The following is a 17,638-nucleotide window of genomic DNA, read 5'->3' as shown; positions in this document are numbered from 1 at the left end:
ATTCACTCACTTAGCATTAATTACTTACTAGTGCCCAGCTGTATTGCTAGGCCACAAAAGGCTTGTGAAGAAGCGTCCATTCTCCCTATGAGAAGGGACTTCGAGAAGGCAAGTTAGGGACAGATAGCATTATGAAGGGGTAATTAATTTTATATTATGTACCATATAGAAGTGACCAGTATGGATGCTGAGTGGTAAATAGTAAGAGACTGGCTGCCCGTGGAATGTTGTAGATGTCCATGAACTTTTTTTTTTTTTTTAATTTTGGTAAACTCTTTGTAGATATACATTAGTAGTAGGTCAAGAAATACCTTGCCAAACTTTGTAGAACACAAGATGCATGCCAATCGGGTTTGTATAAAATAGGAAGAAAAATTTTATGGCCCCCCCCCCGACAAAAAAGATGAAGAGGCATTGCATTGAGTAAAATATTTCAGATTTTGGTCAGTTGCCGAAGGAATGATACATTTTAGACTTTGAGTTATAGTTTCAGCCTCAGAAAGGAAAAGAGGTATGATGCTCTGAATGTAATGGGTGTAAATAACAATTTTAAAAAATTGCGTCAGTGCTGTGGAAGCAGGAGAGTCTGAGCTGACCACACTTGTGGCAAAATTAGTTGAAAGATCAACTTAAATGTTTTATTAGGGTATCAAGCACTGATAACATTCCACTATCTGTACTATTCACTTAGGAAGGTAAAATGGAAAGTTTCCATCTGACACATTTATTTCCCCTCTTTAAGTTGGCAAACACTGACTTTTTCCACAGCATTTCTACATAACTGGACTCTTGCCAACCCCCGTGTGTGTGTGCGCGCACAGGCGCACACACGTGTGTATGTGTGTGTGAGAGAGAGATTGCTAGGCATGCTATCACTGGTGCTGTTAGTTCAACTTACCTGCATTTGGGGGTTAAAACTTGTTTTTCTCTATAGACATTTTACAGGAGTAGGAATCTGATCATGTTCTTTTTTGGCAAGTTTGTAAAGGTTTACTGTCAGATCACTCAGGCGGACACAAACAATAGTTAGGATGTTCCCTCCCCGAGTCCACTGTGTTCCGGGGCTGTTGCTGTGGGGGTACTGTTTTGTGCTCTTGCTTGGTGTGAGCCGGTACACGGAATCTCTGCTTTGGTGCCTTTCTGTGGCTGCTCCTTCCACCTGCAGTGGTCTTCTTCTCTTAGCAGTTCTCTGTCCCTTCTTTAAAGTCCGGCTGAAACAGCCAAGCCCCTGCATGTGGTGTGTAGTAGGAAGCGATGCCCACCTCCTCCACACTCCGTTGTGCTTATCTGACACTGATCACAAGATGCCTTCATACACTTGCAGTGTACTTTGCGAACATTCAGAGAACACGCGGTATTACTTTGTAGAAGAGCAATGTGGCAAGGACTTGGGGCTTCAAGACTGGCAAACCTAGCCCTGCCTGTCCCTCTCTTTAACTCTTCACTGAGCGTCAGCTTCCTTGCTTCCATGTAGGAGACCCTCCACGCTATTCATATGCTTGCTGGGATAAGGTGCCATGCGCAGAGCCAGCATTCTTGAGGGTTTGCTACATCCCCAGCCCTGGGCAGAATGCTTTCTGTGACCTCTTCCCTTGTGCAGTGCCTACAAGTGCTAATTCCTTTACACACACACACAAACACACACACACACACACACACACACCCGCTGCCCTGTCCTGGGACAGAGTCGGTCCTCACTGAATATTTCTCCAGTGAATGAGAACTGGACTTGAGCTGGCAGGAGGGCTCTGTCTGCTGAGTCAGCTGCCCTGAGTCAGCGGTTAAGATACACACAGCCGACAGCTCCAGAGAGGGAAGATAGCAAGGAGACTGCACTTCCCACCTCCGGCTACAAGGCTGCCAGGGCCTGAGTCCTAAGCATGATGGAGAGCTTATGGGGAAGGGAGAATGTCATTTCTGAACTACACTGTTTCCTTTCCCACCATTTCTTAGTCTCCCTTCCCCCACCCCCGCTGACCAATTTAGTCTAGAAGAGGTGCCGATCTCATTCTGAGTCACTCGAGGGTTTTATTGGGAATGTAGCATTTTTACTATAGCCCATGGAATGTAAGGACATTGCAGATCTGCATTCCTGGACACACACACAAAAAGTCAAGTGAAGTTACTGTACCTGGTTAGTGGTAAAGGTCTTAGGAATGTTAGAGGCTCATGCAAATCCCAACTAAATAAAGAATGCCATTCCCATCCTAGGGCTCCTCTAAGTGAAGAGAATTTTGGGGATCTCCAGGTTGATGACTCATAGTTTTCCCAGTGTTTTATTTCCATGAGCCATTGATTAAAGTAGGGTGTAGCATACTATTTTTCTCTTCCAGCTAAGCTCTTCCTATCAAGTGGGAAGCTCTGGAAGCTTCTTCAAGCCCCTAGGATATCATTTCATGCATGAAAACCATCGTATTTAAAATAATATTTGAGAGATGGTAGATTGGTGTTTTGGAGCTTCCACTCAGGCTTGTCTTGTTCCTGGGAATTCTTGGGTACAGCACAAGATTCTGGATGAAAAGAATTTCCCGAGACACATTAGAGAGTCAGTGTTCCCAACTTGCTCTGTTCCTGAAGGCTGGAGTTAATGAGGAAGAGTTTTTCTGTGAATGTCAGGCATGTTGCAATAACTAGCCACAACGGAATAGTCATAGCAACTTCCACCACTTGGTTTCTTTGTTTTTGTGATGTTGCTGCATGCTTCATTTTATGAGTCTTTTCTTGTGTGTGGTTGAACCCATCTATTGCCGTCTTGGGCTTGGATACTTGTATTTAAAAGGAGATGAAGAACAGAGAAAGAAACTGGAAAATTGACAGAATGACATATCCTAAGCACTTATAAATTTATTTCCCTCCCTCCACTTCTGCTGACAGATACGCTGATGATTAATATTCTGATGAGTTTGTGTCTTTGAGAGAGGAAAATATGTCTTCCCCAAAGGCAGTCTTGAAAAGCAGACCAGAACAAGACATAAGAAGTATTGTGAAAATGGACTTTTGTCTGTGATGTCAATATTTTGGATACAGACCCACTCTAGTAATATTCTTTCTGAAGTAAGATAAATGAAAATTATTAATAACACTTTTTTTTGGGGGGGGGGGTCATTTTTGTACTTGAGGGCTTCTCTTTTGCTAACAGGAATGCTAATTTATATTTGAGTGAAAGCCCTTAGAATAGAATATAAGGACTGGTAGAATTCTTTTTTTTTAAGAGATGGAAAGAGAGAGTGAGTGAAAGAGAGTGAGAGAATCTTAAGTAGACTCTAGGCCCAGTGTGGAGAGGTGGTTGGCTTGATCGCACTGGCCTGAGATCATGACCTGAGCAGAAAAAAAAGAGTTGGTTGCTTAACTGACTGAGCCGCCGGGAGAGATGAAGTCTACAGGTCCCTATAGAAAGGCCTGACAAGAGGGTATTTGTGCTTCCTGTGCATCGGTTCCCAGGATGGAAGTCTGTGCATCTGCAGCGGTGCGTGTGGGGAACCACTAAGAGCTGGCCTTCCGGGGACGGCGGCGGGAAGGCTCTGAGCAACCCAAGCAGAAGGGCTGGGGTCACAGTGAAGTGGGGTACGAAGGTGAGGATGTTGACTTCTTCGGAGCAAGCGCCCCCGTGTCACTGTATGGTTGCTGTCCCTGCACGGAGTTTGCCTCCGACCCTAACAGTCTGTTTTTAGAGTTTCTGTTCAGGTAACATTTTCATTTCTTCTCTGCTTGTACTTAGAAGAGATGCCAAAGGCAACTCCTGTGCTTCACCTAGCCATTTTCCGAAGTTACGTTCCTGTAACCCGGTAGATCAGAAAGACTCTTGGCATTTCCCACTTCTAAAAAGTTTTTCTTTCTGAATTTTACGATTGGGTATTTTTCCCCCGCTTGTTCTTTACTATTTGACATCAGATCCTGTCGAAATGTGGATACTTTTTCAAGTGGAAAAAAAAAAAAAAAAAAGCCGGTTTACCAAATAGGGCCCGAGAAAGAAGGCAGAGTGTCTCCCTGCCGTCCCCCTGGGCTGGAGCTCCTAACCCCCCTGGCACACGGGAACGAGTGTGTGTGTGTGTGTGTGAATGCGTGGACGGGAGGCAGGAGCGCGGCCATCGGACCGGCCAGCCCGGTGACCCGCGAGCCCGCCCCCCCCCCCTTCCCCCCCCCCCCCCGGCGCGCCCGCCGGCCGCCGCCGGCTACGGGCCGGCCCCCGCGGCCGCTCTCCCATCCCCCCTCCTCTCGGGGCCGCCTCCCTCCCTCCCTCCCCCCTTTCTCCCCCTCACCCCTCCCTCTCTTCTCCCCCTCTCTCCTCCCTCCCTCTGCAGCCGCGTCCACACTGCGCCGCCCATGCAGCCCAGAGCGCGGCGCGCAAGGGCACCGGCGCCAGGGCCCAGAGTGTTGCCCCCCCCCGCCCCGCCCCCCCCCCCGCCCCCCGCCCGCCGCAGCCGTCCAGGCTCGCACCGGCGCTCCCCCAGCGGAACCCGCGGAAAGCAATTAGCCAGCATCCCGCACCGGCCCCCAGACGCATCCCGGCTCAGGGCGAGGATGAGCAGGACAGGCGAGGCACAAAGTCGAAACTCAACTTTTTAAAAAACATTTGCGTGTGTACGTGTATGTGTGTGGGGGGAGAATGAGCTGATGCCGAGGGTCCAGCCACCCCCCCTCTGCCTCCTCCTCCCCCTGCCGCCGCTGCCCTCGCACACGCGCGCGCGCGCGCGCACACACACACACACACACACACACACGGCACTTGGGCCGGGTTTCCGCGCTCCGTCCCCCGGCTTGGATGAGAGTTTTCATTTCCGAAGGAGGCAGAACCCGCGCAGCGCTCTGAAGGGCTGGAGCCCCAAGTTACTCCTCGCCAGCGCTGGCCGCCGCTGTCACTCGCCGGCGGGCCGGGGAAGGGACCCGCACGCCTGGCTTTGTTGTGGAAATCCGGGTTACCTGGTAAGTGGAGACCATAGGAACTTTGCTCGCAGGCGAGAGACGGGAGAAACCGGTGCTTGAAAGAGGGGGGGAGTTAACGCTCCGAGACACAAACTAGGGATCAGAACTAGTTTTCCACGCCGAGCCAGTGGCGTTTGCGCGGGTTTAAGGCGAAGCGTACCCCCAGCCCCAGATTTTCTAAAAGCGCTGTTTGTTGAGATAGCAACCCTGGGTTAGGAACCCAGCCCTGTTGTTGTCAGTTGCCTAAGAGCCCTGAGTGTGGAAGACGGAAAGGAAGTCGACCAGGGATTCAAGTTTCTTTAATTAGGAAGAGTTTTTGTTTTGGGTTTTTCTTTTAAACAACAGGGGCTACAGGGCCACACAATCAAGGCAAGTTGCAGGACGCAGGGGGCATGTCCCGCACGCCACCCGGGAGTCCCAACTGAAGGGAAACTTGGGAGAAGAGGGAATTGATGGGGTGACGTGAGGTCCCGCGCGCACACGGGGCTGTAGTTGCGTTTTCCAATTCCACGTGTTTGTGGAGCTCCGCTAAGGGTGTTTTTCATGCCTACCACCTCACCAAAGACAATGTCCCCATTGCTCCGGACGGTCCTTGGGTTGGGGGTCCGCCGGCTTGTCGCTGGGAGAGGTTCTGTGACCCGCAGCCGCCAGGTCTGTAACTACAACCTCCCACGCCGCGGAGTGCGCAGACATCCGCAGACGCTCACACTCCCCACTGGGTTCGTCACTTCGCGTTTACATTTTATGGGGCCCGACAAAATGTCAGCACTGTTTGGAAAATGTCTCAGTCTCGGGTGCTCTGTCCTGCTCGCGGCTGCAGTCGCTGTAAATGACCCCGTGTGTATTTTGAAGTCAGTCCGGGCCGCTCTCCGGAAAGCGTGAGTGAGCAGCCGGCTCTCGCCTAGACACACACCTTGCCCCAAGCGACACTTCCAAGTTACTCACTGGAGCTGACAAGTCACCTCGGGGACGAGGAAGTTACCCAAGTGTCTGGAAAACTTGGCCCCGATGGATTTGTCATCCTATGGATGATTCAATTAGGTACCTGGAGGGAGAAGCTTTGGGAAAGGTGGTTTCTGGCTTCCTGGGTCGCGCCCTCGACTTGTTGGGGGGTGTTTGGGAGGCAAGAAGCAAAAGGAGACCCGAGGGCTTAGACACGAGCTTGATGCGAGCTCCGAGCCGCGGCGACCCCCGAACCCCAGCTCGGGCCGGGCAGGGCAGTGCGCTGGTCCCCGCCGCTTGGGTTTTCCAGCCGTGGGCTAGCGGCGGCGCCCTTTCGGCCCGACTTACTCAGGACTGGGTTGCACAACAGGAAACCGGCACGAGTTTGTTTTGTTTTGCTGCGCTAGCTCGCGGACCGGGCGGAGGGTTAGGGTCAGAGGCGGCCGGCGAGTGACAGGGTCGCAGCAGAGCGCCCCAGCCCGGCCCTTTCGCCTCCGCCCTCAGACCCGCCCCTCGCTCGGTGCGGTGGAGCTTAATGCCCCCGGCCGGGACCTCTGCGGGCCCAACGCGGGCGGAGGGGGGGTCGGGGGTCGGGAGCTGATAAGGGCTGCCCTTCTCCTGCCCTGCCCCAGCGTGTCTCTCCGCCCGGCGAGTCCCCAGCACCTCTCCAGATCTCTCAAGCCCTCCCCCGGCCTGGAGAGCCCCCTGCCCTTCTGCTCTGTAGTCGGCTAGGCTGCGCGGGGTTCTGGAGGCCCTCCTCTCGGGAGCATCTAAACCCGGGGGCAGGGGCTGCGCGTGGAGGGTACTTCCGGAATGGCAGGGAGTAGCGTCTGTTGGGACTGGACTCTTGCAACTGCCACCCCCTTTTAAGGGAGAAATGGGCTTTGCACCCTCTCCCCACCTACTTCCAGAACATCAGTATCTCCCCAGAGTTTGGGCCGGGAGGGGGGGTGGAGTGCTGCAGTTTCCGAGGAGAGGGACATCCTGTAGCTCCCCCCAGCGGATCAGTTCCCTTTAGGCTATGGGAGCTGGGAATACCAAGTTTAGGCTGTTCAAGCTAGCAGGGACCTTGGAGATCACCTATGGACGAGGAGACCCAGAACCCAGAGACTTTTAGGGCTCCGTCCAAGCCTTCATAGCCAGTTGTCACAGATGCCGGGCACACACTCAAGTTTCCCAGTTTCCAGTGCAGAGAGCATTTCTTGGCGTGAAGGTGAACTCAAGACAAATGTGAAGTCTTATGTCCCCACTGAAAGCTTTGATGAGTCATGATTTCTGCCTTGGGAGTTAGCCAGACATCCGTTTTCCCCTGTGTCCCCATCTCCACTAGACTACCCTTTTACACTAAACTGGGAAGCCTATTTCTTTTTTTAATATAAAATTGATTTGTTTGGTTTTAATCCTCTCATTCCTCATCTTCTCCCTCCTCTAATTTTGCTTCCTTGGTGAAACCTGCGAAGTTTTGCAGAAAAAGGATCTGCCCACGGGAGGGCTGGGGGAGAGCTTGCCTCCATGTAGAGACAGGAGTGTGTGGTATTACGTTATTGTTGCAACTGGGAACATGCCGAAGGTTGCGGATCACATGTACGTGCGCTCCAATTTTCAGATGTTTTCACTAGTTGTCTATGGCAGCCCCACAGGACCAGCCACTGCCTTTGAAACGAAGAGTAGGGGACATTTCTTTTCCAATTCCTTTCAAAACCCTTTTCCTTATTGGTAATTGGATTCTTTTCTTTTGTTGCTCAGAGGACTCAACAGTTCTTGAGTATGAGTAGTTCAGTCTAAGTGCTGCTGTAACTTCCTCTCTTCCTAGTTCACCTTAGGCCAGCTGTGAGAGGATATCTTTTCTCGGATCCCTGAGCCTACCCAAGTTCCTTAATAGTAGTTAGTTTGTCAGAGATGGAATACCTGGGGTCTGTTGGTTTGCTTGGAAGTAATAATCATTCCAAATAGGAGAAGCGAATTTTGGGGGGTGGGGTAGACCCTGAGGTTCAGCGAGTGGGTGAAATTCCTCTTGGCCGCAAATAGGCAGGATGGGGGAGGTGAAACAATAGCAAACTAGTATTTGGTACCAGTCCTGTCTTCATTCATATGGCAGAAAGTGGTCTTCCATTGTTTCAAAAGAGAGCTGAGTGTTCTCAGTCTTTTTTTCTCGCCGTGTTCTTTCTTGCTACTAAATTAAGCCTGAGGACATTCTTTTTACTTTTGTCCCTCTCATATTGTAGGTATTGATCTCTGGATTTGAAATGTTAATTTGTAATTCTTCTCGAATAGAGATGAAGTACTTCTTGAAGGTGATAATTCAGGAAGTGGCATCCTGTGCACATTCTCTTCCCTGGAGAAGTAATTTTCTATGTTTTTTATAATTATTTTCTGTAGAGGATATTATAAAGAAGGTGGAAATACAGGACTTTCCACTAAGTTTGGTTGCTTCATAGACTTAATTAAGATTGAAAATAAAATTAAAAAATAAATAAATGGAGCACAGGAAATTGTACTGCCTTACTCATTCCTGGAGGATGAGACATGTGAGAAAATCTTGAAATGACTCTAACATGTAGTTTGATAAGAAGATGCCCATGTTCCAAGTTTTCCATTTACTTCAGGCAGACTTAACACAAAACCCAATTTTTTTATTGAGCCGAAATAAAATATCCATACAGAAAAGTACACATATCTCAAGTTTTATGAATTTTCACAAGGTAAATGCAACTGATTAACTGGCATCCAGATCAAGAAATAGAACATTACCAACACTCCACATACCTCTCACATACACCCTCCCACTCACTATGTTCCCCCCACCCCCACAATAAACACTGCCTTGACTTCTAACAGATATATTAGTTTAGCCTGTTTTAAAAAAATACCTAATATGAGTGGAATAATTCAATATATAGTCTTGCATCTGGCTTCTTTCGCTGATGTAACAACCTTCTAATAGGTCAAATAATTTGGATTTCCCTTTAAACATGGTGGGAATAGTTTAGCTTGCAGAAGTTGGTTCATCAGGCATTACTTAATACGATAGAATGAAAGAGAACACTGACAAAACAAGCTATACTTTCTCTGCTAATGATGGTCTGATAGGGGCATAGCAGACAAGAGTAAAATGTCCAGCATGAAGCCAGTGTGGGATGAGCAAGGAGAATACCAAGGGGCTCCTTCCTCCATGACTATTCCAAGTGCATTTGACAGCCCCTGTGCTAGGGCCACCAATCCCCAACCAAAAGAAGTGCCTGGTCTCCATACTGAAGTGACTGTGTTTGTTTTCCAGCTTTGACCTACGATTTTTCATGGTTCATGAGTATATCACGATAAAGGCCAGAAGGCTTAGAAGAATGCTGTAGTGTCTGTGCTACTTTCTCCTGTCAGAGAAAGGAATGAACTGCGGAACATGATTTAACTGGCTCCGCAGGACACAGAGTGGGGGATTTGTGATCATACAGTTACACCTTATTGTACTGGGCTTATTTGGGCAATAAATGATAAATATAGGTTATAAATACATAATTATATATTTTATCGATCCCACATTTTTTCAGTATAAATGAGTAGTACAGTATAAGTATAATAAGTGCACATAATATATAAATATAATATAAAAATCCATACATGTAGTATGAAAATGTAAGTATATAGTTATAATATAAAATCATCTATGTACATATAAGGACCGGTGACAGTTCAAAGGTAAATTAGGGCCCCTAATTGTGTTGTCATTACAATTTAGGCAGGGAGGTGAAACACAGACAGAACTATAAGACAATGTAGAAAGTTATGAATGCTGTAAGAGAGGGATTTTGAATAAAATAGTTAACATTTATTGGGTTCTTCTATGTGTCAAGTGCTATGTTAAGCAAGTAACATACTTGATCTCATTTAATATTTTATAATCCCATGAACTATGTATAATAGTGTGATTCTAACCATTTTGCAAATAGATACAGATATTAAGAGAGGATCAGGGAAGGCCTAAAGTGGGTATCTGGGGTGGACCTGGAGGGTAAGTAGGATTTGGATTTGGGGAAAAGGGGGACAAAACAAGGAAGAAGGGGAAAGACCACCCATGTAGACTCTAAGACAATATTATAGGATGAGCAGAAACAAGGATCCAGTTAAGTTCCACTATGGGAACAAAATCAGGGGATTTGTCTCTAAAACTGGAATCATGGGAGCTGTAAGTGGTTGAGAGCAGACTTGAAGAAAGCTGATGGGGCCATTCTCGTCTGATGTGATCTCCTCAAGGCCAAGCATGGGAACAACTGCACATTCCTTCAGGTGCAGCAGGCCTTGCTGCACTGCAGATGGGGAGATAGGGTTACAGCGCCAGACCGGACCCTGTCCCGGGGGCCTTGGTAAAGAGATCAGACTTTTTTCCTTTCTTTTTCTTCTTCAAGATCAGATTTTCTAAATATCAGTTATTCCCGAAGTTTCATTTCTAGGCCTGCTGAATACTGTACGCAGAAAACTAATCAGATGCCAGGGCTATGTATGAATTCTTGTTATTCTTGTGTGTGAAGAAATGGATTAATGTTTTCCCAACCTTTCCAGCATGACCAGTGGATTCCACTTCTTTCTGTAACTTGACTGAGTCATTCATGTTGATGTTTCCTTTTTTCCCCTTTCTTCCTTTCTTTCCTATCTTTTCCTTCTTTCTCTCTTCTCTTCTCTTTCTCTCTCTCTTGCTTTCTTGTTCATTTTCTTTCTTTCTTTCTTTCTTTCTTTTCTTTTCTTTCCTTCCTTTCTTTCTTCCTATAAATATGTTGTCATGTTGCTTAAAGCCTAGTCATTGTTGTGAATGTTCATACTTCTGCAGTGATGTCAGTGAACATAATTTAACTTGTGTAAAACTTTTGTCTATTAACCCTAAAAATAGTTTTATTGGTCACTTTTAAGTAATAACTACACTGAAGGAAATAATCACTCAGTTATACATGTGATGCGGGACACATTAATATGCTTGAATATTTGGTTTAATGAGTGATGAAGTCAATTTTATTTCTAGAATCTCCTCTAAGTAGTTATTTATTACCTGTTTGAAAGGGTTGTGATCTTTACCTCTGTAAATAGTTATTCATACGGACCACGTAGTCATCTGTAAATGAAAAATGACAAAGAATGCACTTGGCATTTGACGTATTTCGCTACATATGTATCTCCTCATATGAGGCTGGAGGTTGTCTTGTTTTTGAAAGAAAAGCCAGTTACTCTTTTATATTTCTGAAGAGGCCTTTGTGTCTCAAACCATGGCCGCGTGGAGTTCCCTCTTTGCAATTCAGGTAATTAATTCAGTGGTGACATCATAAGGAATGTGTTCATTTTTCCATTTCAAATTCCTCTTCATTGGATCTGATGGTTAACTCATATTAAGAACACATTTTGAAAAACTCAGTCCCCCCTTAGCATTGTAAGAAGGAGATTCTCTTTCAGGGAAGGTCCTCTACCTTCTGCAATGAGGAATCACTACCACTGTGGGTTGTTTTGATCCTAATTCTGTTAGTTGGTTGATTTTTGATGTTTATAGAGCACAAGTGATTAGTGATATTCATTGAGTCGAATGCACAGTGAAAAGAAAGCAGTGGTAGAATGATACCTTTGTACTGGTGAATCATTGTGTTTTATAAAGATAAAAATGATGAGCTTTTAGATCCTTTGCTCATTACAGCTGTATTTTGATATTTGTTTTACTTTGGTTCAACTCTGTCTATACCTGCACCTTTTCTTTTTGTTAGGTGCCTGGGCATGCTTTTGTAACAGTGATTTTTATACCTTTTTGACTGTAACTCACCATAAAACCTATTTTTCATCTTACCCAATATACACTATATACATTGAAGATATACAGACATGTACACTCACAAGTAACTGAAACAAAATAGTACTTAACCATTAATACAGTTGATGTACTCTGGAAGCTTCTATTTTGTTCTAGTCAGTTCTATTTCATTAAAAAACATGTTTTCCATTGAATAATTGATTTCAGTGCCTACCAACAGATTGCAACCAGTGTGAGAAACACTGCTTTAAAAAGAGCCCTTTGTTAAACATAGATCTAGGAACTTAGGGCCATGCATGGTTACCTTTCTGAACATATCTATGTTTGTCTTAAAAATTTTTTTGGTTCCAAGTACATTCTCATTTTGTGTGATTTCTTACAGTCCTAATTATTCCCCTCTCCCTGCCCTTGGTGATAGGGTCACAGATTCCTAGAACTTTCTGTACTCATTGATGAGTTAATGATTGAGGCAAAGTAAATGAAACATTTGTAGGTAATTACTACTAAAATTAGTGACATTCGGTAAGCTAGGGGGTGGTCTGAGAGTTGTATAGATGGATTAAAGTATGGCGAACAGATTCTAAGAGAGGTTACTGAATTTTTAATATTGCCCTCTGGTAGTATTTTCCTGAAGACACGGAATTTCTTTTAGCAGTCTGTAATCACGGCCTTTGCGTGGCAGGTTGTCAATTCTGCTCTGATTTTTCAGTTAGGATTGGCTGACTTAGAGACTAGATTCCTGAATTGGACTCGATCTTCTTTTTCTCCGACTTCTGTCCCTTTTCCCCTTAACTCTTGCCTTTCTTTCCTTTGACCATATTTACTGCCTGCAGCGTTCAGCATCTCAGAGCCATTAACTTCAATTTAAAAGGGCACTGCCAGATGTCTTACTCCCTACTGAGGGAAGATTATTTTCATTGAGAAAATTTTATAAAATATAAAAATTAAAATGTGTATATCTCTAGAAAGCTGTGGTTGAAATCCACAGCTAAGTCCATCAGAAACTCTATTTGATGGGATCCATAATGTGCATTATATTATCTTTTCTGAGTGGTCTTTGAAAGAATGGCCTTGAATCCCTGGAGGGAATAGTGATTTGTCTACATTTTTGTAATTGATATAACTCAGCCCTAAACCTCTTTGATTTGTAAGATTGTACTTTATTGGTGATTATATTGCTTGAATAATGTGTGTACATCTTAGTGTTCAGAATAAGTATGTTAACATTCTTAGCATTTCTGGCATCAGACCTGGGTAGTACCTACATGACTGTTTAATCCATACGTGGTAACTACCAGGTGTAGCCTTTGGAGTTTGTGCTCAATGTCCCACTACTGTGGAAGTATCCCACCCAGCCCTGTTTCCCTGTAACTTCTGTTGTAACGTCTGTGAATCTGTCAGTCTCACCAAATAAAGTTATGAAGCCACAGAAATGATCAGTTCCACTTTGTTGTGGATGACTTTATCATAACATAGCACACTCCCTTTCAACTTAGAGACACGGCACTGTACACGGCCAGTGCATTTCCTCTATAATACCGTCCTGCTTCACAGGCGCATGTTTGCACTTTCCTCTGGTTAAAATTGCAGACGAATAATTTTGATTTATTGGTTTCATCTAATATAGCCGTGTTTATATTGTTGCCAATAAAATGACTTACACGATTGGTTTTTGTTTATACAATCTTTTCTGAGGAGTCAGTCACCTGTGTTAGGACAAGGTACATTCTGCTGATTAAAATGAACTCCTGGGATCTAAGAACATTCAGCTCTATCTGTCCTTGATTGAATTGCAAAATGTGCTTCACACTGCAGCCGTGCATGAGAATAACTTATATTATCTGTCAATAGGCTTTTCATTTCTATATTCTTCTGGCTACAAAAGCTGTAACCAAGAGAAGCGCAGGGGAATAGCCTGGGCCTATTAATGATGAAGGCAGTGATGTTGAAAAGGCGGTTAATGAAATTATAGAATCATTAACCCGAAGGGAAAAAAATGAAAAGAATCAATAAAAATCTGATTTTAGATGGCTTAGATGTATATAGAAGAAGCTGTTCAGGAGCATTTTTGTTTGCTGACCAGTATTTTGTGTCTCATTATCAGATTTTCTATGCAGGGTAAGAAACGCTTGTGGCATAAGGAATGGAAAATGTAACAAAGGCTAAATGTAGCCTAAGGAAATGAAATGATGTATGAAAATTAATAATTAACTGGCTCATCAGATGAATTATGACTCTAGATGAGTTTATTAATGATATTTACTAAGAAAGGGCTTTGGGCTGTAAATAGGCATTATGGAACTTGTGTTTTTGGAATTTTCTTGAATGGCTGAGTTAACATTGCTTCTCACTTGTTGGATCTTTTTTAAATCTGAGACGTAGCGCCTGGAGCCTTGGGTAGAAGGTAGAGTCATGATTTTGTATTTTGATAAAAGTCGTAGCTTTTTCAAAACAGTGAAATCATTACATGGTTTTGTGCCTTAGTTTCCTTAAGAGTTAAGTAATTTCCTTTCTGACCTGATTTACAGGAGCATGTTTTAGGAGTTTGAAAGTGGTCAACAGGAAAGATTTATTAACTTATGCTGACTCATTTAACAGAATGAGCATTTTCATTGTTTGAACAGACAGAGCGTTGAAACTCTAAATGTATCACTATGTCGGATCCAAAGTACCCTAAATTTGTACTTTCGAATGTTCCTTGCATTTTCTTTTTTCTTTCTTTTTTTTTTTTTCTTCTTTCTTTCTTTCTTTTTTTTGTTCCTGTTGACAGCTTTGGGTAGGCAGTGGGTGGAGGGTGGAGGAGAAAGTAATTCTGGAGAACTAGAACAATTTTTTTTTTTTTTTTTAAAGAAAGATAGTGTGCAGGCAGAGGAGGGAGGGCCAGAGGGAGAGGGAGAATCTCAAGCAGACTCCCCATGGAGTGTGGAGCCAGAAGTGGGGCTCGATCTCATGACCCTGAGATCATGACCTGAGCCAAAATCAAGGGTTGGGCGCTCAACCGATTACACTACCTAGGCGCCTCTTGAGTAGGTTTTTAAATAGAGAAATGATCTGCTAGTGGAATCCTACCAGTTAGGTTTTGATATTGATTAGTTGTGATTTTGTTTTTTGGCAAAGGGTAGGCAAATTTTATCCCGAGGTCCATTTATTAAGGTCAGTGTTGTCTTACAACACACTGCTGAGGTGAGAACCTCCTATCAGCTCCTGCTTTGGCGGAGTGGATGAAGATTACTATTTTTGCTTCCATGTCTGCTCTGTCCTCTTGATTTAAGTGCCATAGATATAAAATCTACAGATTTATTTTTGATCATCGTAAGTGGGTATTTTTGATGATCTTCCTTATCTTGATTATCTGGGGGATCAGAATTTCAAGAAGTTGTTATCAACTTCCTCATTTTGTGGATGAAATCTGTAAGCCCAGGGAAGTTATAAATGATTGGCTAGAAGTAGAACTCAGGTGTCCTGGCACTCTGACTCAGTAAGGATGAGTCTTCCTTAAAAGTGAGCAGTTTATTCCTTTTCTGTTACACGTGGATTTAGGCTTATAAATGATCACAGGGCCTTGCTAAAAAGTATAAAAGTACTATAATACTGACAGATAAAATTGATTTTTAAATTCTAGTTTCTAATGCTTGAAATATCTGTTGGCATAACTAATGTGAAAACTGGGTTATCAGGCATATTTTCACATAGAGTTTATTTCATTTTTGTCTTGAGGCTGGTGTTCTTGGCTTGTATGTCATTGCCTTACCGGTGTTCTTTCTGGCATGAATCACTTTACTTTCTGGTTTCACCTTTTTAGTGATAAAATTTAAATGCATTTTTGTTATTTTTGTTGTTATGTTCAACCTAAAGCTATTTAAAACAGGCGTGTAGTTTATAAATAAAATAAAATGAAAGTCCAGTTTGACAGGCTGGTATGAGTGTCTGATACTCAATTAACTTCTCTGCATGTTAATTATTTTTCTTGCAGACTCACCCTCTTAATGATCTAACCTAATGCTAAGAACCTACTTGCGTCTTTTTATCCAGATTTTTGCTTGTATGTGATCTTGCTGACAAAGAGGACTTTTTTTGTTTTTAAAAACCTGTAAGTGGGCATACTCTACAAAACTACAGACACTTGTCTCACGGACTCAGGGTGACTCATAGTGCCAGTCATGTTGGATGATTCCTCATTTTCATCAAATTGCCAATACAGCACATATACTTAATTATTTATTTTGGTTGATGCTGAATAAGTGGTCTCTTCTGTAAGGTTCAGAGTACTCGGAAAACACAGTTTTATGAATGTGTGGAGAATAGATGGGAAACCTCCTCTGGCAAAGCACAGAGACATGTAATGATTGTTGTTCAGAGTCAACCCACAACTCAGCAGACCCACTGATAATACACTGGAGTTCCTTTTTCTTTCTTTTTCTTTTTTACACTGGAGTTCTTAAATGGACATAGCAGCGAAGGCATTGGGATTTTTGATACTAGGGTTCACTTCTTAATGTTCCATGAAACAACTTAAGCTTAAAACATAGGGCACCTGGGTGGCTCAGTTGGTTAGGCAACTGCCTTTGGCTCAGGTCATGATCCTAGAATCCCAGGACCGGGTCCCGCATCCGGCTCTTTGCTCAGTGGAGAGTTGCCTTCTCCTGACCCTCCTCCTCTCGTGCTCTCTCTCTCAAATAAATAAATAAAATCTTAAAAAAAAAAAAAAAGCTTAAAACATGAAAAAGCTTTAAGCATAAAACAAACCTTATCAGGTTTGGCTGAGCTGGGTTTCCTTGTCCATTCTTGGTGATGGTCGTGGAGAGAGGGGCAGGATCCGGACCTCAGAGCATTTCTTAGGACTGGATGGCATGGCAGTATGAAATGTGACAGACCGGGAGAATTCTTAATAAAGTAGAGAATTGGCAAAGATGAGGAAAACATTCCAAGTGTTACATTGTTAGTAATTTTTGAAGTTTCTCGACATTCGGGCGCACAGAGTAAACTTTGCAGAGGGAAGAGTGAGTGCTTGAGTTTTGATTTTCTAAAAGGATAAAGAAGAAGAAAAAAAAGAAACCCTCAGAGTTTTCCCTCTGTGCTGTTCTGTCCCTAATGTCAAATAGAGCCATTTGCTTGGGAGCTGGCTGGAAATAATTGTCTAAGACACAGAGTAGATCACACAGAGTAGGAATCATCCAGCTGAGAATATCTGACCACTTGCTGCTTTGCACTCCGTCATCTCTCCTGTATTTGTTGAGCTTTGGCTTCTTTTCATGACGATCATATCTGTGCAAAAGAATACAAAGTGTGACTTTGTTTGTCAATCATTTGGAATAGTGATGCTTAGTCACCTTGAGTCTGTGTATGTTTTGGGGAGCTGTTGGTTAAGGGAGGGAAGACCTTTCCTGAAGATTTGTAACCAGGGAGTACTGACATCATGTCCTGTGGTCGTATCAGTGCTGTTGGTTCTCTCTTCGCCACTTGAGGAGCGGGGTGCTAGGATGGCAGATGAGCTGCGTTTGTGGAACCATGGTTGACTTACTGTGTGTGCTGTATGGTGAACACACTGACCTTTAGAAGGGCTCTTCTTGCAGGATGCTTTCCATAAAGTGTTTTGCACAGACTTTTCCTTCTCTGGGATCTTGGTAGAAGGTGAGAGTATTGTCGTGTTGATTCTGTTTCCACCCCCAATAACTCAGAATCGTTAGGGAACCAAGACTCTGATGCTGCTGTGAGTGTTTGGATATGTGGGTCTATGATGTCTTTGCGAGAGTACCAGACTCCTGTTTTTATCTTTTGTAAGCCTAGGGACTGAAAACTTTGCTCTTATGGTAAAAATCAGACATGGTTTAATATCCTCATAATCTCATGTAGAGGCCTTACCAGCCTTTTGCTTATTTACTGAAAATTTTGGAGCATTGGTCTCAGAGATCACAGAGGTAATGCTTTGGGTTTCCCAGGACTCACTGTAGCAAAAGTGAACTAGTATGGACAGATCCTCTACAGAGCAAAGTA

General features: G+C 44.0%; 1 protein-coding gene across 3 annotated transcripts in view; it reads left to right on the top strand.

The window, feature by feature from the left end:
- Positions 1-4,410: 4,410 nt before the first annotated feature.
- GLIS3 (GLIS family zinc finger 3) overlaps positions 4,411-17,638 on the top strand; it is a 438,277-nt gene continuing 425,049 nt past the window's right edge. For 2 of the 3 annotated variants that reach the window (XM_059411960.1, XM_059411958.1), the window contains exon 1: positions 4,415-4,923. The gene's annotated coding sequence lies outside the window, so the exon portion shown is untranslated. Of the gene's footprint in view, positions 4,924-17,638 lie in introns of all 3 variants that reach the window. The other variant, XM_059411957.1, reaches the window with a different exon arrangement.

This window comes from Mustela nigripes, chromosome 9, assembly GCF_022355385.1.
Source record: "Mustela nigripes isolate SB6536 chromosome 9, MUSNIG.SB6536, whole genome shotgun sequence".
Taxonomy (NCBI): Eukaryota; Metazoa; Chordata; class Mammalia; order Carnivora; family Mustelidae; genus Mustela; species Mustela nigripes.
Note: the sequence above shows the minus strand (reverse complement) of the source record. Positions and strands in the feature narration are given on the sequence as shown.